Source organism: Eleutherodactylus coqui, chromosome 3 (assembly GCF_035609145.1).
Source record: "Eleutherodactylus coqui strain aEleCoq1 chromosome 3, aEleCoq1.hap1, whole genome shotgun sequence".
Classification (NCBI taxonomy): Eukaryota; Metazoa; Chordata; class Amphibia; order Anura; family Eleutherodactylidae; genus Eleutherodactylus; species Eleutherodactylus coqui.
In genome coordinates this window covers 189,234,734-189,258,113 of record NC_089839.1, presented here as the reverse complement: position 1 = coordinate 189,258,113, position 23,380 = coordinate 189,234,734, and the positions used below count along the sequence as shown (strand labels likewise).

Genomic DNA, 23,380 nt, shown 5'->3' with positions numbered 1-23,380 from the left:
CACATATCTTGTGGAGCTCCCACCATGAGGCTTGTATTATCAGCATCTCACCCACTTACTAGAACCTTGTTTGGTCCAGATGGTGAGGAGGAGGACGGGAAGTCCCCAGATAGGTGTTCCGGCAGCGCAAGGGAATCTCCACAGCATCTCACGTCTTCACCAGTGGAGACCAATCAGGCCTATGGGTCCTCCCCCTACTGATACAGCCACGGTAACAAGGCATGGAGAACACCTCTCTGGCAACGGATTGAGCGCTGTGCACAAAAGCAATAGCGCACGTAGCACTGGAGGTTCAATTACCAAAGTTAATTTTTGGGCGCAATGGCTAGTAGATGTATGGAGAATTTTATATTCCAGAGAGTGGGATTATATATATTTCTCTCCCACACACAATTCATATAGCAGGCTTGATTTGTTTTTCATCTCTCAGTTTGCTTTGACCTTGCAGCCCAAGTCAGTTATTGGTTTATCCATATGGTCGGACCATGCTATATGGTCCAACCATATGGATGAACTAATAGCCAACTTAGACTTGCCAGGACTGGAGCCAAGGGAGTGTACATGGCGCCTGAATGAATCACTATTAAAAGATGTGGTCTGTAGGGCTGAGCTTGAAAAGGCGATATCTCATTTTATACAGGATCACGCAATGGATTTCACATCCCCACCCATGAAATGGGAAGCTCTCAATGCAATAAGCTTAAAAAAAGCACATGCTGAATCCCTACAAAGATTTGTCAAACTAGGGGACTTGGAAAAGGTCTATGATTGCTTTCCAATATCTAGTTTCTTAATGGAGATCACTTTAATACAGAAAAAGATCAAGGATAATATTACTCACAACTATCAATGACATTCGTGATCCTTATTAGAGCTTTTTATATGAGCCATCTAACAAATGTAGCAGAGCGCTGGCACGTCTTTTATACCTGAGAACGGGACCCTCACATATTCGGCTTCTTCGGTCATTATTATGAATTCCTATATAATGTCTCTGGCCATTATTCAGGTCTGTCTGGTTCGGAGCTGACATCAAGATGACAGCTTACATTCAGGAGACGGCTCTTCTCTAGATATCAAAATGGTCAGAAGGGATTTTGAGTCGCAATTTACTGTTGAGGAGATTGAAACAGTTCTTTCTTCTCTCAAAGGAGGAAAGAGTCCTGGACCTGATGGCTTCACGACTCAGTTCTTTAAAACCCTGAAATCACTACTTCGCCCTTTATTAAGAGAAGTGTTTAACAGCGTTTCACCCTCCTGTCCCTTTCCTAAGCAGGCACTGGAGGCTCATGTGGTGGGGCTGCCTAAGCCGAACTAAGATGCCACTTTATGTAACAACTATCTAACAACTATCGGTCTGTTTCACTAATTAACTGTGACATTCAGATATATTTTAAATTGCTTACTAATCGACTCCAGCGGATAATCCCAGCAGTGGTGCACAAAGATCAGGTGGGCTATATTTCCGGCAGCAAGGCAAGGGGCAACACTATACACACAATCTCATTAATATCCTATGTTAAGCGCAAAGGGATGCCATTATGTCTCCTATCGGTTGATGCCGAGAAAGCATTTTATAGGGTCCATTGAAGGATTTTAAAGCCATACTTCTGCAGATAGGATAAGTAATACAACTACTATGTTAATATGATGGCTAGTGAGGGCAAATGGCCTTCTCTTGGAAACATTTGCTATCAACAATGATGCCCCTTGTCTCCCTTGCTGTATATCCTTACTATGGAAAACTTGACAATTGGCCCTCTATGCAGATGACCTGCATATGCACATCTCATCTCAATACGTCTCTCTGCCCTCTGCTAAATTTGAATTCAACTAATTTAGTGGCTTAGCAATTTAAAAGTTAACGTAACTAAGACTGAAGCTTTAAGTATCACACTGCCCCCAACAGAGATTAATTCTCTCAAGAATCATTTTTCTGTCAAATGGTAAGAATGGAGCCTCACATATCTTGGCGTTCAGATCTCTGCTCAGTTACACCTTTTGTTCTTGATGAACTTTATGGCTTTACAGAGGAGAACACTGGAGGATTGTCAAAAGTATAAAAATACACATTTATCCTGTTTTGGCCACTTGAACGTAATCAAAATGGACATAGCTCCTGAATTTTTTATACCTCTTCCAAACTATACCCTATCTGTGCCTTATTACTATATTACTAAATATATATAACAGTCTGGCAGACCATACATTGGGAAGAAGATCTTGTCTATACCCAAAAAGTTGGGGGGTGCTAACGTTACAGATCTTCGTTTATACCATGACACAGCTCTTATTGCCCAACTGCTTGACTGATCACAACAGTTATAAGAAACTATGTGTAGAGTTAGAGAAATCATTGTCACCAGGTGATTTATTAGAGGTTTGTTTGCGGCCCCGGATAATCAGTGACCCTATTTGATACCGCATTTCTTCTTGGTGTAGGATAGGTGGATGTTAGAAAATCTCTTTCAGACCAGGTCCCTTGAGCCCTTTATTTCATTACCAAGCATTCATGCCTGGAAGAGAGTCTTTTAATTTTTTGGTTTGGGAAAGGTTTACCTCCACCTGACTTGTCCACGTATTGGAGAATGGACAGCTTCTGGCTTGCTTCTCACTCCAAATCTTGAGGCTAGATTTAACATTATCATGGTTAGAGTACATACAATTTCAATCCTTTTTTACATGGACTCTTGAAATAGATGTAGTGGCCCAGAGGGTCCTTCAGATTAGTCACATCACCTTCTGTCCTGTCACACCTGTCTATGCGCTTCTCGTTGGGATATAAGAAGGTGCCACCCTGTTTCTCCCCTTCCTGAGCTTAGTGTTGGCAAACAGCTGGTTACCTATTGGCTGTCAATGCACTGATCGGTGAGCAGGTCCAAGGGCGGTAAACCTTTACATGGGTCCCTATGCAGAGTGGGCGGAGAAGAGAAAGTGTGGGAACTGAGAGAGGAAGTGAAGGAGGAGTTAGTGTGGGGAGAAGACGTGTGCAACAAGTCATGGTTGGAGAGGAGGAGCGCTAACGAGCCAGTCATGTGTGCATTGTTCTTACAAGTCTAGCAAAGGTAGCAAAGTCCCTTTCCACTCCCTTGTCTGTGCTGCAGTGAGGAGATCCGAGTTGGAGGCCAGCATTCCACAAAATAGTGAGTGTAACTACCAAGTGATTTCAAAGCCAGGCTTATTCAGCGGCCATCTTTAACTCCCATCCAACACCTGCATCTTACACTTCCAGTAAACCACCAGCTGACTAGCACTGAGGGAGAATCTTACTGAGTTACTTCTAGGAGAATAGAAAGAGAGCGTTGAAGGAATTGTTGTTTTCAAGTGCAAATCCGGTGTGTTCAATTCTTGCATTATTGTAGGCTCTGCTACGTCCTTACTGCTGCAACGTTTTATGCTATCACCAATTGTTATCATCAAAATCTTCAGTAAATCTGCATGCTCCCAGGTTTACTAGAACAAGCTACCAGACTCATCTCAAGTTATTCCGACATCTTTAGACTTGGGAGTTCAGGTTGGAGTACTGGCGTCACCTGTGACAAAACAACGGTTTATTGTAGACGTGTCTATATATGTCAACCTTGCCACTGTGCAAAAGCTGAGAAGAGCAGCCTTATCGCTGTTGGGAGGGATTAGAGACCCACCCGTAACAACCATTTTACAATCCCAATGGTCTCACCCACTTTGGCGCGCTCAACTTGGCCATTGCACAGATGCATACGATGCATCTGTGCATTCTGCATTGTCAGAGTTTGATAATTTGTTCCTCCTCTCCACTGGTGTTCATAGACCCTTGTCATGCATGTATCAGCTACAGCTCAACAACTCATGTAGGGCCCGTTTCTTTTCTAAGTGGGAACAGGATTTAGATGTCACCTCATCTGATGGGTACATCTCCAAGATATGCTCGTTTTCTAATGGCTTATCCAAGTCTTTCTCATGCGCTGCAAAATAAGTTGGCGCTTTACAAATAAAGATTATTATTACTTTCCATAGCCTCCTATGTTGAAGAGAATTACAAAATCATTTCCAGGTGGTATTATTGCCCAAAAGATATTCACCGCATGTATCCAACAGTTTCTGACAGGTGTTGAAGGTGTGAACGAGATAGGGGCACATTACTCCATATCTGGTGGGGGTGCCACAACATCCTACCTTTCTGAGAGCACATTCTTGCTATCTACAGATCCTACTCTGGTAAACAATTTGAGAACTCCCCACAGGTAACTTTGCTATCCCTGCTTGTGGACATCTTGAGACACTTTCTAGCTACTACTACGACACTGTCAATCTCTGGTGATCCTCTTTCTATGAATGGGCCACGAGGTGTGCTGTATTATGAGCATGGAGGAGTTGATAGCTGATGCTCCCAAAAGCTCTGAGGCATTTATGGCTACATGAAGCTCTTGCCAGACGCTCATGGTCTCTGTTGGACAACTGGGGTTGGACAACCTCTTAATTCCTGCAGGGCAAATGCCTTGTGCTTGGTCTACACAGCAGACAATTATCTCCACATCTCTTTTCCTCTTTTCTCCATTATTTCCCTAAATCCACCCCCTCTCCCCCCTTTTTTTGCTTTTCTTGCTCTCTCTTCTATTGCTCCTTTTCCCCTTCCTCTTCCCCCCTTTAGCTTTCCATCTTTTCCTTCTCCTTTATCTTTATTTCTTTGCTTCCAGATACCAGTTTGACTATGTTACTGTTAATTGGTTTAGACTGAAAGACATGATTGAATTAATAGAGAACATCCCATCTTCGCCTTTATTAAGGAATGAAGATACGATCCCGTTATCTTCTCTGTGATGGGATCACGGGCCTTTAGCCTTAATTTTCCATGCCAAGTTTTGTTTCATTATTGTGTATGACATAGTGCTGCAAGATAGTCATGTTATTATGCATAAAAGACCAGTTCACAATGGCATACGCAAAAATGTTTACTGCACCTTGTAATATATAACTCAATGTTTTCTTACTTTGTAACTTTCTTTAAAATTTCATGAAATTTCAATAAACTCAGATTATGCATAATTATCTTTCATTGGTGCCTGTCCAGTATTAATTACCCTGCCTGCGACCGCATGGCCTCCTTCCATTTTTTCATAAGCCATAAATAATTAAAAGTCAATATGACGAAGAGCAAGTGGACAAATCTTTGCATCCAGATCTGCTTTATCATAGTAGCAGGAGCGAAATTCATTTGAAACCAATGTGTAATTTACACGAAGCGCAGTAATGGAATATTTGCTTTTAACTTTATCTGCTAAATGCTCTTTATATCGCCAAAATAAATCCATATTACCGCAAGACTGAAGATAACTGTCCATAGGCAAAGTTCACCTCGAGGTTATCTGGTTCCATCGAGGATGGCGGAGGAGGGGGCTTGTGCGTGCAATTTGGGGCAGGTGGAGGGATAAATTGTTGTCTTCTCCTGCAGTTCTCACTACATTGTTGAGAAATGAGTTTAGGTCCATGGGGATTTGCTGTCACTTTCAAACAAGCAAGAAAGCCTTAATAGTCCGGACCCATTTTAACGAGAACTCGGGTTGCATAGAAACACGAGCACGGAGACTTAGCTGTGTGGGGACCGAAACTGTGGGCAGTAATACTGGAAAATATGGCAATCAACCAAAATATTAAAATCACGGACAGGTGAGGTGAATAACGTTGATTGTCTTGTGACAATGGCATCTATAAATGGTGGGATATATTAGGTATTAAGTCAAGACTCAACTCTTGAAGTTGATGGTAGTTTCGATAGCAGGAAAAATGGGTAAGTGTAAGAATATGACTGATTTTAAAGGGGTTGTCTGGTTATCGAACAACACCCCTTTAATAGGGCCCCCTGTAGTAAAATAATAAACTGAGGAGTACTTACCTCTACTCTACCACCGTCGGGATCCACCGCTGCAGTCCCACTCTAGTCCTGGCTTTTGTGACAGCTGGCATTACAGTATCGTCATTGCTTGTTCTTCTGGCATTGGCGCTCACATCGTGAGCACCATGATACTAGGAGTTCGGGAATGTGATGCCAGACATCAGCTGTCACAACAAATGGCAGGACCACAGCAGGGCAGCAGCACTGGATACTGGAAGCGGCGGAGAGGTAAGTATTCCTCAGTTTATCATATTACTACAGGAGGCCCTATTAAGGGGATGTTGGCCAGTTACCGAAAAACCCCTTTACAAGGGCCAAGTTGAGATAGGTAGACAACTGGGTCAGTGCATCTCCAAAAAACAAAAAGGAAGCTCAACCAGCTCACCGCCAGTAGTGCCTGTGAAGTCCAGTGCACAGATCACGCATGAACCAAATGTATCACAACATGTAGAGAAAATTGATCCAGTTTTACAGACTTAAAAACATTACTTTTTTATAAATAAGGCATAAAATCCATAGAGTGTAGAACCCAAATGAACACAGACAGATGTGTTTCAGGCATGTCATGCATTGCTGGCAACAACTAAGGGTGCATAGCACACCCAAAACACATCTGATTGTGTTCTTTTGGGGTACGCACTCTATGGATTTTAGACCTTATTTGTAATAAATGTCATGTTTTAGAGTCCGTAAAGCTTGATCAATCTCCAAAATGGCAGGTTTCCAGGTGGGTAGAGGGTGGCTGCATATAAGTCTGCAGTAAACAATTTAGCTCCTCCAGTTTATAGTCTGGCTTGCTGCTTTTTGTTAGGGTCTACGGCCATTGTGCCTACCCTATGGCGTTTGTGCCGGCCTTATGGCTATTATGCCTGCGGCGATTATGCCTGCTCTGCACCTTATCAGGTATTGCATTTTTGGCTCTTTTCCAGTGAAATATGCTTTTGTTTTTCCTCTCACCTTTGTGACTTTAATTTAGTTTACAGTGAGACAGTGTAGGTTCTGACGGACGCGTGATGGCCTTGTCATCGGCCCTAGGGTTGCCACCTTTGTCACGAAAAAATACCGGCCATGGTTTAAAAAGGAGCGTGGCTTATTACCGCATGTAATTTGACCTCCGGGCACCAGGTGGCCTCTAGTGATCGCAGCCTCACTGGCTGCTGCATCACTTGACACAGTGTCCCCAGTTGAAATGGCGATCCCCACAGTGACCCCAGTAGAAATAGCAGCCTACCACAGTGGCCCCAGTAGAAATAGCGACCCCCACAGTAATATTAACTCCACAATAATATTAACCCCCCTAACTAATATTATTAACTCCCTTCAGTAATAATGTTAACCTCCCTCAGTAATATTATTAACCCCTTCAGTAATAATATTAAACCCCTCAGTAATAATATTAACCCCACAATAAAAGCAACCCCCCTCAGCAATATGAACCGCCCCAGCAATATTAACCCCCGCCCCTCAGCAATAGTAGTAACCCCCCATCAGCAATAGTAGTAACCCCCCATCAGCAATAGTAGTAACCCCCCATCAGCAATAGTAGTAACTGCCCCTTAGCAATAGTAGTAACCCCCTCAGTAGTAATAGTTCCCCCCAACCCAAATACCGTAAGATGCACCCCATACTTCCCACCCAAAATTCTGGGAAAAAAATGTACACAAAAATAACCCCTAACTACACTACACAACACTACACTTAAAAAAACAAACACCAATACTAACCTTCCGCCTGTGTTCGGTGCGCTTGCGGGCCCCCATTGCTCCTGCAGGCTGCTGCGATGTCCTCCGTGCCAGGAGAGCATTTCTTTCTGGAACCGGGGCTTGAATTCCCTGCCTCCAGCAAAGATAATGCTCTGATTGGCTAGCCAGCGCTGGCGTCAGCTTATGCATCTTGGCCAAAACGCTGAACTAACACCCGCATTTTATTAGTGTGTATCAATATTGCCTTTGTGCAGTTTGCTGTAGACTTCTGGGGGAGTCCAAGATGTCAGTCAGTGTTGTGCACTGTTGAGATACAGGACAACCCACTGTCATGTCAGTGTGAGTTGTAATCCTATATTGTGGGACGCACCAATCTATTGGCTGACTTCTGTGGTATCTTTCACATTGCAGATTTAGTTGCATGCAGTCACTCCTCCCCAATCTGGGCTGCGTTGAGTGGGTGGCTGCATATAAGTCTGCAGTGAACAAATTTGCTCCTCCAGTTTATAGTGTGGCTTGCTGCTTTTTGTTAGGGTCTACGCCATTGTGCCTACCCTATGGTGATTGTGCTGGCCTTATGGCGATTGTGCCTGTTCTGCACCTTATCAGGTGCTGCATTTTTGGCTCTTTTCCACTGAAATAGAATCAGAAGAGGAAAATTAGATGTGATGCTCCAGGGGTTACAGCAATTGGAGATTAAAAATCAATACACTTACTTTACAGTGGGGTCTCGAATAAGAACCCCTCCCCCCCCCCCCCCCCCCCAATCCTCATTTGTCAACAATGTCTCTCAAGAGTCCAGATCCACAGTTGGTGTATGTAAAGGACTAATTTATTATTGGTCTTGTTTAATGCATAAAAAGGACATAAAATAAAAAAAGGTTACAGTAGTAGGAGTGCAATGTGTTTCTGACAAATCTAATGCCTCCTTTTTCAAGCGCATATGGGATACATACAATGAGGGTGTATATATAGCTAATGGAATTGCCTTAATGGAGTATGATGTAAAATTTCCGCGAAATGAGGGCATTACCGGAAACATCCGCATGGATAACGTCACTGGAGCACACAATATTGCGTTCCAATTTACCGGATATCCTCGGACAATCATATTAGTGTGTCAAAGTACGAGTATTTATGCGTTCCAGTGACCAGATGTAGAGTCGCTTGGATTTTAAATATTAGTATTTACATGAAGAAAGTTCTATGGAGTGAATGGGTGATGGAACTGGCATAGAATACTAAAAACAAAAACCTTGGATATCCTAAGTGATGAGGTAAGCACTTGACGACAGTCCTACTAGTAAATACAGTCAAAAATGTCAAAAAAGCAATATTATTTTTGCTACTATCAGTGGCCAAAAGCAAAATGAAAATTCGTAGACATAGGGAACATGACAGAAAAGAAAGGTGATAGGACCTTATCTGTCTATGGTGACCATGACAAAAAATATGTTTACAACTGAGAAGAGATTTGCGATCAGAAAAGGAGATTTCTGGAAAATGTCATTTGTTTGACGGTTCAGTCCATATCTTATCTTGTGATTTTACATGACGTGAGATAGTCTTATGTTGACACAACATTAACACAAGCCCAGGTCGCTGTACAATCCTAGAGGATAAAGCCCCGGCTCACAACCCTGCCATGTAATAGGCATTTACCTGGATTTCTGCTTTTGGAATATTATTTTATAAACAGATCCAGCAACAAACAGGTAGAAATACCGCTGGCGTTAGAGGTCAAATATGCAAAGCTTTATGGAGCTTTCAGTATGGAGATTAGATTTCCGGCACTTCTGGCATTTTAGGGAAAAATTTTATTTTTGCAAAGTGGTTTGAAATAATTCCATGACAATGATGAGGGCCAATAGCAGGACTCTTAATGGGCACACATCACTAGTTTAATTGATATGAAACCACCTACACCAGTAAGACAATGAAGTAATGCACATTTACAATGCTATTGCGTTAGTCATTCTGGTAAGTACAAACCTTTCAAAAGAAGGTTTTAAAGGGGTTGTCCCGAGGCAGCAAGTGGGTCTATACACTTCTGCATGGCCATAATAATGCACTTTGTAATGTACATTGTGCATTAATTATGAGCCATACAGAAGTTATAAAAAGTTTTATACTTACCTGCTCCGTTGCTGGCGTCCTCGTCTCCATGGTGCCGACTAATTTTCGCCCTCCGATGGCCAAATTAGCCGCGCTTGCGCAGTCCGGGTCTTCTCCTCTTCTCTATGGGGCTCCGTGTAGCTCCGTGTAGCTCCGCCCCGTCACGTGCCGATTCCAGCCAATCAGGAGGCTGGAATCGGCAATGGACCGCACAGAAGCCCTGCTTTTCATGAAGACAGAGGATCCCGGCGGCCATCTTCAGCAGGTGAGTATGAAGACGCCGGACCGCCGGGATTCAGGTAAGCGCTGTGCGGGTGGTTTTTTTAACCCCTGCATCGGGGTTGTCTCGCGCCGAACGGGGGGGGGGTTTAAAAAAAAAAAAAAACCGTTTCGGCGCGGGACAACCCCTTTAACGTTTCCCGTAATATCTGTAAATGCCCTGTGAGCAGTTGACTGGGTGGGCCAGACCGTCCCCAGTGGGCTGCGTACCTCCTCTAATGCTACTCCTCCCTCTACGTGGCGATGCACATGGCAGGAGCTCTAGGACCGGCGCATGAATAGTTGAGTTTCTTGAATCTGCCCACAATAGGGAAAGATGAACTGCGCATGTGCAGGTCCTGGAGCTTTCGGTACATGCGCGAGAGTTAGATCTCCATGTTCATGACATGGAGAATGTCTCTGGTCACAGCAGCTAAGAGGGCCAGCATAAGGAGAGGTACACAGCACACAAGAGATGGTCCAGCCAGCCCACAGGAGACTGTTCGCCGGACATTAACATGCAGCATGGGAAACATTAAAATCTTCCTCTTAAAGGTATCCTTTTACCAGAATAACTAACACAGTAACATTGTAAATTGATCAAGTTCTTCAGACTTAAAAACATGACTTTTATTACAAGTAAAGCATAAAATCCATAGAGTGTAGAACCCAAATGAACGCAGACAGATGTGTTTCAGGCATGCCATGCATCTTGAGTTACTGGCAACAACTGAGGGAACATCTGATGTTCTTTTGGGATCGGCACTCTATGGATTTTATGCTTTATTTGTAATTTAAAGTCATGTTTTAAAGTCCGTACATCTGGATCAATTTTTCCTGGCAGGTAGTGGTTAGTGCCTACCAAAAGTGGGCCAAAAAAGCACAATTCATGACCAACCGAAAGAATTGTGGAAGACAAAGGCTCATTGATGTGTATGGGGAGCAAAGACTAGTCCAACTGGTCTGATCCCTTAGAAGAACACAGAAGAAAGCTGCCAGAGCACACAGGGCAGTGCAGCTTGCTGAGTATAGAGCGATGTAGCCGCAGACTAGTCAGACTGCCCATACTGACCTCTGTACACCAACAAAAGTGCCTACAATGGGCACATGAGCATCTGAATTGGAAAATGGATGGTCACAGTTATGTCCATGTTGAAGGTAAGATGTCCAAGATAAGGTTATGCTTGGGTTGAAGGTTTGATCTGGATCAACATTGGGGGGGGGGGGGGTAATAGGCTGCACTGGATGGGCATATGTCTTTTTTTGGCCTTATATACTATGCTATTACAAAGTTATGTGTATGTCTAGGTGAATTGTAAGATGACCAAAATATGTGTCTACTATATTTGGGCTGAAGGCATGATTATCAGCTTATGCATTTGGAATGAAGGCACAATGCTCAAGTTATCAGTATCCATATGATTAAGGGTAAGGTGATCATTTGACAGTTAATTCTGCATTTAGGGGGTCATAGATATGTCTGAGTTGAAGGTTAATTGTAAGATGTCTAATTTAAGGTTATGTTTGGATAGAAGGTTTGATGACCAAGTTATAAGAGTGTGATGCCTATGTTATGATTACATTTGGGCTTAGGGTATGATGACCAAGTTATAGTTGTCCCAGGATAGATGATAAAAAGATAAAAGCAGAGAACCACTATGGGACTGTAAGTGGTTTTAACAGGTGAGCCCAAGACTACATGTTCTGCTTGGATTGATTTAATAAGGTTGTGACTGGCCTAGATAAAATCACCAACAGGTGGTTGAATTATCATCAGTGGAGACGTAATGAAGGTAGCAAAAATAGGCTAGGATCTGGCGTGACCTTTTTTGGTTGAAAGATAGTGTAAATTACTCCACTTGGTCATGGAACTGGGGCGCAATAGTTGCTGGGAGGAGGGAACTTTTCCTTGTAGTAAACACATACTTCTTAGTTCATAATGACTATGAATCACTTTTCGTTTCATAATGACAGTCTACTGTTTGGTCTGATTTTTATTCTTTTGTTTTTTGTTTTTTTTTGTGATAAGTTGAGGCATAGGCTTTGTACCGTAGACCAGAAACATCAACATACACCACCAGTTCTTATAATGTTCTGTGAGCTATGGTGGAAGTGTTTATTGTAAGACCTGTATAGTCTACACCTCTGTACATTAAGAAGAGGAATTTCTGCAGAGGCTTTAGGGGTAATAATGCATATTCAACTGTCTCACAAGGGTATGGAGATGCATATGGACTGGAAGCAAGCTGTTCTCTATGGACAGATCAATGAGGCATGAACATAGAAAGGAAGACTCATTTTGATGATGCAATGTAGCATGTTCATTTCCAGCTAAAGGATGAAATGTCTCCCAGGTGAACAGTTTGAGCCGTCTCTGGGCTGTTAGCAATACGGCTATTTCCTGCGTCTTTATCCCTGCTCTTGTTTATGGGACTTCTGTCACATTGTTTTAATGAAAAGAATGCAATCTGTGTATGTTAACAGCATAGTTAAGGTATACGATCCCGCAGTGTGTTCCAGGGAACATTCAGGTGCAGCGTAAGGTCAGCCTTGAAGACTCCGCTTAATGTTTCTTTGACATTCAGATCATAAAATATGACAGCTTAACCTGCTGCCCACAGTCTTTAACATCTAGTTCGGCTTATTATTTCCATCTGACAGGTTTGCATAAAAAAAATAATAACAAAATTATCGAGTAGGAAGAAAATTACAGAAAGCGTCCAAACACATTACAGCGCATAAAATAGGTCCGAACCGACCTGTCTCATTGGGGCATGCTTTTCATGCATTGATTGAAATAAGCAGTATGGGGGGTGCGAGTGGATTGTAAGAAACTATGTGGGGATGGAACAAGGGAAAATTACAGCTTGTGTAAGGGACTGATCTTAAAGGGTTAAATTAGCCTTGGAGATGGACTGAGAAAATGTGCCAAAAATTGTGACATAATTGCCGCGGATGTCAAAAATTGCACATAATTTTGGTGCAGCATAATAAGACTCTGCCTTGACATAAAAAGGGTCAATTTCTTGCTGCTTGGTAAGTAGGACATGCTGAACAGAAGAAAAGAAGAAGATGCTGTTGAGGAGGAAACGGTGCACCAGGATGGCGTTGGAGTGGAGCCTAATCTAGAAAGGGGCATCAGGTTGCAGAGGGAGAAGCTGCCAAGTTGGCTACACAGAGACTGGTAGGAGGACCTGGAATATGTTGCATATGCTGCCAAAGGACAGTAAGACAAATGCAGAGAACGATCCCAAGAGCCCTGGACAGACAGAGGATCAGCACCAACTAGAGACCAAAGGAAAATAGTGGTAGAGTTGCACTCCTGGTCCAGGACAAGCTCAGGTCAGTAACAGCTGCGGCTCCCATGCAACAAATCGTAAGTGAGGCTGGCCTCCAATAGGTTTGTAGATATGCACAGCAGAAATTGTTGTATATAAATAAATAGAGCTTTCATCAAGGATGCTGAACTGTTGGCAACTTTTAGTGCTCAAGTCTCGAATATTGGACTAAGCTATTTGGGTGCTGGCGGAAGAGACAAATGTCATTTGTAGTAATGAGCCATAACTAAAGACTTATTGTGAGTTTATTCCATATTCTACATTTCTAACAGACTGATAGTAGTGGGGTGTTAACCCTTAGAAAAAAACTATAAAATATATTGTATTTCTCAGAGATGGTACCAATATTTAACTGAGTGTTATTGATATTATTCTTCTTCAAGTTATTCCTTTACTATGGACTACGCACTAGGCATTATTGCTCCCACATTTTACTTTGTAGTAGTTGGCGCCTAGCTACTTGAAGATAAACGTTCATTCGTTTAACCATTACCCTTCTATTGTTCCTTTTTTTATTTCTTTGTTCTGAAGTAAATATTGTACATCTTGGTTACTCCATCTGCTGCATCTTATCCTGAATCCTGCATTGCTACAACTCCATCTGCACTAAAATTTGCGACCTTTTAAAATCCACACAGTTTATGACACTTTTCTGAAAAGGGGATGTGGCTTGGCAAGACGGGGGGGGGGGGGGGGGGCTATCCCCGATTTGACAGATTAAGTATAATTTACGCCAGAAACTGTAGTAAATTATTCAAAAAATCTTCTTCAGATCATAGCTAGCATAGATTTCTTTTTAGGTCCACGGACAGCCCAATGTAAGAAGAGAGTCAGGAAAGGTATAGTTTCTCCTTTGGAAGAATTCCTATAAGGTGTAAGGAGACTTATGCATTTTCCTCTGAGAAGTTTGAATATGCAAATATGAAGATAGAACAATGCCTCTACATCACCGCCTGTTAGAAGGCAGCATGCTTGCAAGTCATTTTCAGATCTTTTTGGCAAGTTTTATAACAATGGCTGGGAATATGAGCCAAAGGCAAAGTCTACTACATGAGGGAAAGATAACCATGTACAGACAGGCTGTTTCAGAGCTTTGCCCCTTATCAGTGTGTAAAGGGGATACATTGGATTTTATTTTTACTGTTCTGTTGTGCATTTGTGTGAGGCTGCTTTAAGAGGAAGCCGGAGCGGGAGACAGCAAAAACCTACCGGAATGATTGACCAGACATAAATAGAGAGAGATGGATCTGAAGAAAAGGAGATGCTGTGTGAGATATCCTGTGTGGTAAAGTCATGCTGGCTGGAAAATAGTTTGCCCTACAGGTGCGACGACAAATTAATAAGAGGACTTTCTGCATCAAGTGTTTGACAGAACTTAGATAGCCCAATACACAGGTAAGCACTGAAACACCTGGTTAACTAGACTTGGGACTTTATTGTTAAACTCTACCCAGAAACGGAAGACAAGAACCCGGCTTTGAAGCACTGCTGGTGCCTCCACCAACTTAAATGATAAGGGGAATGATGACTATGCAGGAGCTAGGATGTACCACTGTGCCACTCAATCAATATGGCACATCCAACCAGAAGGTAGAAGAGCTCCTCAGCCGGCATCCCTCAACCAGTTCACAAGTGTGCAGTAGACTGTAATAGGTGGCACTGTAGAGGCATTGTTCCATTTCCCATTTACATAAGGCATGGAGAGGTGTGTGCCAACAGGAATCATATTAAGCAGGCATTGGAGCACTGGAGCCTCTTAATCATATACCAGGTATAGTACCTGTACCTGGTATTGCAGCTTAATCCCATTTACTTGGATGGGACTGAGCTGCAGAAGGACCATGTGGCCAATAAACATGATGTCACAGTCTGAAGAAAAGCATACGTGCACCCTAAATGGGCATTCCGGCTAGGTTTTCCTGACATTTCTGGGAGGCTCTGAAGCAGAATTTAAGTATATCTCACCAATGGGAAACCGGTTGTTTGTAAGAACCCTTTTACATGGCTAAGAGTATGCAACTTACTATGAAGTATTGATATCATTCGCTTAGCATGCATTTATACTGAGCTATAATTGGGTAGTTTGATCATTCGTTGGATCATAACCACCCCTCTAGTCAACCCTTCTGCCTCTGCTTTCTATTCAGTAAATCGTTTACACAAAAGGACTTGCAAAAGACGAGCGATGATTTTTAGGTTCGCATGTAGGATCATCAATAGTATATTGGCGGGCATCAATCACTTGGGACCTCTACCGATCAGCTGTTCGACAGGTCAATTCACTCATGCACTGAGCTGATTTTTGCAGGAAGCAGACAGCTCTGTTTCCAATTGGCCAGGGTTAGTATTACAATCTTTTCACTGAGGTGAATGGGAACTTGGCCTGCAAAACCAAGACTGGCCACTGCAATTGCAACGATGCTGTTTGCTTCTTGCAGAAATCAGCTCAGTACAGGAGCTTTCTAGCCTCAGAAAAACACTCTTCAGAGGGAATCCTGGCTGACGGACCCATGCCAATCTACTGCTAATGACCTGCTTTAAGGATTGCTAATAAATAGTTTACTGCCAGGCAACTGCTTTAAGTCATGTATTGCTTTAGGGTGTATTCAAATATTTCAGTCATGCCACAGTTATTGCAGCAATTTTCACAAATTTGTGGTACTATGCCCACAATATGAAGGCTGTATATATATTATATATCATTTGATCTAAGATGTTTAAACCCAGGTGTATAAACAGCTGAACACTTAGCCGGCCCCATCGATGAGCGCAACACTGTTGACCTAATGTGGGCACAATAAAAAAGTTTTCAGAGCTTGACCCAAATTTAGGTTTTCCATAAATACACAAACATAGTTTATCCTTAGGGTAGGCTATCAACATGTGATCTCTGGGCATATCAACCCAGGGCTCCCTACTGATCAGAAGACTGAAGATACTGTTTAGGCACAGTGGCACATCTGTTTTGACCTGCCATGGATAATGCATTGCATTATAGAAGTACTATAATGTATTATGTAGTGGCCCAGAGTTGGGGTGTCTTTAGCGTAGTTGTATGTTCGTTATGTGTAAGCTGTCTTTTATGTACATGCGTGTATCCATGTTGGTTTGTGATCTGTGTAGTGCTAACAAGCTTTGTTGTGCAAGTCCTGTCTCACTTGTTGGTTGTGTGTTGTGGGAATTTAGAAGAAGTTGGGAGGCAGAGTCTAGTGGAGAGTGAGTAGAAGAGTGTGCAGAGATGTAGTCGGTGGAGACGGACGTATCAGCGGGAGGTTGAAGCTCACTTTTGCTTCTGCCTACGCAGAGCCGTGGGCCTATCTTATTTTCCATGAGATAATCCTCCCTCAAGGGAATCAAAGCACAGAGTAGCCACCCCGTTATGACAAGTCATGAGGAGAAACTAGACGCAAGGAAAAGAGGCAACAGTTGTGTGTTGCCCCACCCTGTCAGTAGAATACCCCTGGGAGTTGTTCCTCAGATAACTTGGACTGAGGACATCTAAATTTCAGGAAGGAAAAGTGTCTTCTAAGAAAACGTGTGTGTGAGTAATCGAATGAAAGTAGAGAAGAAGGCTATCAGGAGTGTCATGTCTAAGACTGTTAACTTGTACTGTTTGTGGAGAAATCGAAGTTGGATTCAGTGAGTACAGAGAAACCGTGTGCCTCCGGTTTGAAAACTATTTTTTGGGTTTATGGACTCTCTTATTTAATGACAAATATCCATTTGCTAGAACAGAGGTACTGGCGTCACGTGACAACACTGTTTTGGGACTTATTATCATTGTTTACCATTTGACTGTTCTATTTTACATTGTGCGCGACTGAACAAGCCACGTTTTTGCCATTGCCCGGAAGGGATCATAGAACCACCCGTGACAACCACCTTAAGAACCCTGTGGTCCCACCCACAATAGCCCGGTTTACGGCTTGGCTGCCACAATTCCAGGGAACAGTCTGATTGCCATTAGGGAGTCGGGAAGGAATTTTTCCCCCAAAAGGGCTAATTGGCTTCTGGCCTTGGGGTTTTTTGCCTTCCTCTGGATCAACACAGTAGGATAGACAGGCTGGACTAGATGGACAATGTCTTCATTCGGCCTTACATACTATGTTACTATGTTAATATATTACAATTATATCAGTGTAATCATAGCATCACAGGTTTAAGTCCCCTACAGGAACATAAAAATGTTTAAAAAAAAAAGATTAAAAAAATAGAAAATAAAATTTGTTTAAAAAAAACTAAAATTAAATCAAGAAGCCCACATGTGTGGTGTTGTCACATCTGTAACTACCCATACGATAAATTGAACACACTTGTTATCCTGCAAGGCAAATGCTCTAAAAAGAAATTTTAAAAAGGGTAGCCAAAATGCTTATTTTATTCATTTTGCCTCCCCAAAAAAATGCACTAAAAGTGATCACAAAAGCCATATGTACCCTAATATGGTACCAATAAAAACACCCGTCATGCAAAAAGCAAACCCTGTTAATGTTAAAATAGAGTTATGGGGATTTGAATGCAGCCATGCATAAAAAAAACTTGGAGAAAAGGGATTCTATTGGTCAAAATTGAAAAAAAAAAACACACAAAAAAAAAAAAATAAATATATATATATATATATATATATATATATATATATATATATATATATATATATATACCGTATATACTCGAGTATTAGCCAACCTGAGTCAATAAGTTTTACTACAAAAAACTGGTAAAACTTATTGACTCGAGTATAAGCCTAGCTATACTCGAGTATATGCTGGGTGAAAAAAAGCCCTCCATACTCCCCTCCCAGTTAGCGTCTGTCTGTGCGGCAAGCTGCTTTAGAATTCTCCCCGCTGTCATCTCCCTACTCGGCTTTCAAATCTACCGACATTAGCGCTGTGTAAGTAAGCACTGTGATTGGATCGAGTGCCAGTCATTCACTGATTGGCTGTGAATGATCGAGCACCAGCTGTGATTGGCTGGTGCTCGATCCAATCACAGCATTGATGGCAGGGGATGGAAGAGCCGAGCAGAGAGGACGGCAGGGGAGGACAGCTGGCAGAATTCAAGTAGCTTCTCGCATCACAGCCGGGAACACAGGACTTCAAGCAGCTTGCCGCACCACCGCTAGGGACACAGACGCCGGCTGGGAGGTGAGTATGTTTTTTTTTTTATTAACCCTTACCTGACTTGAGTATAAGCCGAGGGGGGCTTTTTCAGCCAAAATAGGCCGTGGCACTAAGGGGTTAAAGCCCCAATACATGCATACTCCCCATCAGAAGCGATAGCTAACATTCCAGATGCCGCCATGTGCTGTGTAAACATTACATTCATTTTGTCATTGTCAATCCGATGCAGCAATCTGTTTTTCCAGGGACTTCTTCCTTGATTAAATCAATCCCTTCATAAAAACAACAATGTTTGCAGTAAATTTAAATGTGCGAATTAAAATCAATACGACATCGTTCATAATCTGGGCCGGTCTTGTGAAATTGTGTATGTGGCTACACATAACTGAGCGCGCTCAATACGGAATGAATATTGATAGTGTTCTGTTCTGCAACATTTTCCCAGACGGTTGATATTATTATGGCAGTCAGACTCCCGCACCCTTTCAGCATTAGAGAGTAAGTACTGGAAACTGGAAAGTGAGACCGAAGCAAGCCTAGTTGTGACTACATTTATACCCTGGCATGTCAATATTAACCCATTAAGGATACACCTTCTAAGCGGAGCAAGATGAGGGGAAAAAACTACATATCCACCAATTTTTGGAGGGGGGGGGGGTTGTTTTCACTGCGTATACATTGCAGTAACTTTAGTCTGTGGATCAGTACGATTGCGATGCTACCAAATCTATAGAGTTTTACTTTTGCTGTACTGCTTTTAAAAATTAAAATATCTTTGGAAAAAAAGTATTTTATGCCGCCATTTTTGACAACCATAACCTTTTAATCATTCCATCAATAAAGTTATGTGGGGGCTCGTTTTTTGCTCGTTTTTTTCTCGCATCGCACAAATCTGGCACAATTTTCACAACCGTGTGAAAGCGGCCTAAAACTATTTTTTTTTACTTATTTTTGCTTGAACTTGCGGTTCTTTGATTGATCATACAGTGCTATGTAATACCACAGTATTACTTTATACCGCATTTATTCATCGCAGTCGAGCGGGACTTCTGAACAACGATTTAGGCATTTAGAGGGCTAATAGCCACTGATAGTTATTATGGGGGGTGTGGGCTATTACAGACAACCATCACTTGCCTAGTATGGAGTGGGATTGGCTAGTGATCCCATGCCATATAATCCCTACACATCCAAGACGTAAATGTACACCATCATAGATCCATGTGAAAAAATGTCTGTGTATAGCCCCATAGGAGAATGGAGTTGTGTCCTATCCATGGAATTATGTGGACAGCGCACTGCCCAAATATATGTTAGTGTGCCACTAGCCTTACACTGTGTTCACTTGGCGGAATTTAACTGACATTTTCTATGGAATCCATGCCAATTTGCATCAAATCCACTAATTCATTTGAATGGGAATCAATAGCATAGATCATGGAGCATGTTTTTTTTTTCTGGTCTGATATCAACGTCATGGAAATGTAAGGGACTCACCCTTAAGTGGTTAATGCTGCCTGTGAAAGGGCCGGAGGTGTGGCAATGCCTAAGGTGTACTGGACTTCACAATGGAGCACCAAGATGGCAGCTCCAAACTGAACAGAAGATGCCCAATGGACCCTTGCTGATTGGCTGATGCTGAGTATAAAAGAACATTTTTTGCTGTGTGTTGAGCAGAGCTAAGATGTTTTGATGGCTGAGGAGGCTGAATATGGTGCTGCCTGGGTCAGAGAGGAGCCGTCATGGGCTTTAGTGAGCAGAGTGCAGCAGCTGCAATAAGTGTCATGCAGAGAGAGAAGCAGAGAGTAGCACTCCTGATCCCGGACAATGCTGAGGAAGAGATCGGGTCTGTAGAAGCTGCAACTCCTGCACATCAAACTGTAAGTGAGGACAGCCTCGACAGAAACATTAGGTGTGCACATCAGTTGGATTAAAATAGTTAGCCAGCAGGCCTGCTGCAGTGAGACACAGCGTACATTGGGAAACTGAACTACTGCTAAATTTCTGTGGCTTGAGCCCCTGTATACAGACCGAGATAGTTGTCGGCAAGGAAAGGATTAAATGTTGCCTGGGATATTGCATGAGCCTTAAAGAGATATTGCGAAGATATACTATAATTGGCTTTTCTATTGGACTGCACTGGAGCGTTAACCTCAGAAAGGGGAAACTGCATTATATTCAGTGACCTGTATTTCTGTGAAACCGTACTGTTACTAGCGGAGTGTTATTGACATTGTTCACTGGGTATTGCTGCTGTTACACAAAGTATTACTGTTCCTATGTTTTAGTTAGCAGTAGATGGCGTCTAGGGACTTCAAGTTGATAGTTTAATTAGTTAACCGTTATCCTCCTACTGTTCACTTTTATCTCTGCATTCTTAAATATTGTACACTTGGTTTGCCCCATCTGCTGCATCGTATCCTGAATCACCTCCCCCTGCGACAGAAGCAAAAAAAATTGCATGTCACTTGTTGAGGCGAGATATCCAAATGCAAATTAGCCTGAAGCAATGAAGCTAATTTTACCCTGTGAGGATCCACAGCAGATTTTTAGCACATAGATTTCTAACATGAATTTCCATTGAAATTCGCTTCTGATTTTTATGATGGTAATTTTGCTCATCTGAGCATATTCTTAGGGCACGGCTAAACGTAATGTGGATTTGACATGGAATCCACTGGCTGGGTAAAGACTGACAGATCGTTTGGGGTCCAACCATTCGGACCCGCACCGATCCCGAGAACAGGGGGTCCCATTTCTGCAGTCCTCCTCACTGCTGGCTGATGCAGTGATGTCATTGAATGGTGCGCAGGTCGCACATGTGTGGCCACCACACCATTCATTTGAAGGGGTGATGAAAATAACTGAGCGCTTTGTACTCGGTTATCTCCGGCAGTCCTACTGAAAGTTAATGGAGCGGCATTGCGTAAGTGCCACTTCTGCCGATTCAATCTCCTCCACACAGCGGGGACTTGCTTGTGAATAAGCCCTTAGAATGTGTTCACACGGGTGGCTTTTTTGCTCAGTCCTAATAAAATCAGACCAATTCAACACGTCTGCGGTTTTGTTTTTTTTACTTTTTCACGATTTTTTACCCAATGTTTAAGCCCCAAAAAAGAAGCATGGTGGATTCTGCACAGTTCCTGATTCTGCATACTTTTTTCTAAGGTTAACATGGATACATGCAATGAAAAGGGATCGCAATCTGTTTTTTTTAAACACACCCATAGACTTAAATGCCCGATTTTTGGCCAAATATCACAAAAAATAGGACATGCTGTAACTTTTTTTTTTTATCTCAGACTGTTTGTCCAATTTAAAAAAATCGCACATGTGAATATAACCATTTCAAATAATATGCTTTATTTCCATCTGATTTCGGTCTGATTTTTACGTCAGAATATCGGACAGAGAAATCATTTGTGTAAATATACCCTTGCAAACAAAAAATACCAAATCATGCATTTCATAACTCATTAAAAAACTGCAGTTGGGAAAGTAGTAAGGGGTGTGCTAATGTCCTATAAGCACCAATTAGGCATTTGTAGTCCATTCAGAAAAGCAGGAAGCCCGTCTTGACAGTCTCTTAAAGGGATTCTACATAAATGTTATAAATTAATTAAAAGACACTATTCACCTATATATATTCCCCCACCAATCTAGCACAAATACTCGGGCAGTGATCAGCCATACTGCAGAGAAGAGCCACAAAAAACACCGCCCAATCTGGAGGACCTAGCATGTCTATACATTGGAAGGACAGTACATTGATTTCAATGGGAACTGTGTAATACTTCATTTACCCTGTGGGGGCACTGCAGGGAAACTAAATATCTGCCATCTTCCTCCACAGATTACTGGTGGCCTCAACATCAGCAAATTCTGTGATCATCTTATCATTTGGTGTCCCCTCAAGCAAAAAGGGATTGTCAAAGGGGGCAGTCCCTTTAAATATACAGTTATTATTGACAATACTACTGTGAGTATGCGGTAAAGTAAGAAACTGTAGGATTTGCCACGCTGTATTCACTCTAGGTATTTACCGAATGTCCTATAGCAAGTGATTAAACATTATTCTGCACAGATCGTCGTATTCATCCGCGATATGCTGCCTGTCGTTATATATAAGTGCGGTATATTAAAAGGGTATTAACCTTAGTGTAAACTATGCCTAAATATGGGTATTAAAAATCACGGCAGCAGATGATTTTGTTGTTCAATCGTTACACCTAAGAGAAACAGATGGTCATTTTAATATGGAATACAAAATGCATAGCATGGCGTTGTGGCTATTCCAGTGCGTACACACAGTGTGCATTTTTATATGCTTATTGCAATAAAATGGTAAAATGACCATCTGTTTCCCTTAGAAATGAATGTAAACGTGTAACATGGGATGCGTACAATTAAATCACCAGCTTCACCATCCAGCAAGGTCTTATATACACTGATTCGCCACTTTATTAGAGACCCGAGTCCTTTCATGATTGAAGTTTCCCTGTAAGGAAATTAGACCCATGACCCTGGAGTGCGACAAAAAGTCACGTGCCAAGTTTTCTGTGGATTAGTTTCAGTATGAATCCACATTAGAAGGAAAGTCCATGAATCTCAGCGACTTCTAACAAGGCCTGGTCAATGGTGGTAGACTAGCCAGGGCTAGGATTTCATTGCCAGCCTTGGTAATTTATTGACCATCCTTTTTAGGTCAATAAATTACTTCCGATCAGGATGAGGTGTTTGGTGTCTAGCTTGGATGTAAGAGGTTGCTTCTGGTGCTATATTTATGTTATGAACTTGATTCCGGTACTATATTATGAGTTTGGTTCTGGTGCTGTATTTTTTTATGAGTTTGGTTCTGGGGCTGTATCTGTGTTATGAGTTTGGTTCTGGTGTTGTATCTGTGGTAGGAGTTTGCTTCTGGTGTTGCAGCTGTGGTAGGAGTTTGCTTCTGGTGTTGCAGCTGTGGTAGGAGTT

At 42.2% G+C, this 23,380-nt stretch overlaps 1 protein-coding gene across 1 annotated transcript in view; it reads left to right on the top strand.

The window, feature by feature from the left end:
* The first annotated feature begins 13,266 nt into the window (after positions 1 to 13,266).
* Positions 13,267 to 23,380, top strand: part of LOC136619895 (speedy protein 1-A-like) — a 29,472-nt gene continuing 19,358 nt past the window's right edge. Inside the window, exon 1 of the mRNA XM_066594621.1 lies at positions 13,267 to 13,290. The gene's annotated coding sequence lies outside the window, so the exon portion shown is untranslated. The remainder of the gene's footprint in view (positions 13,291 to 23,380) is intronic.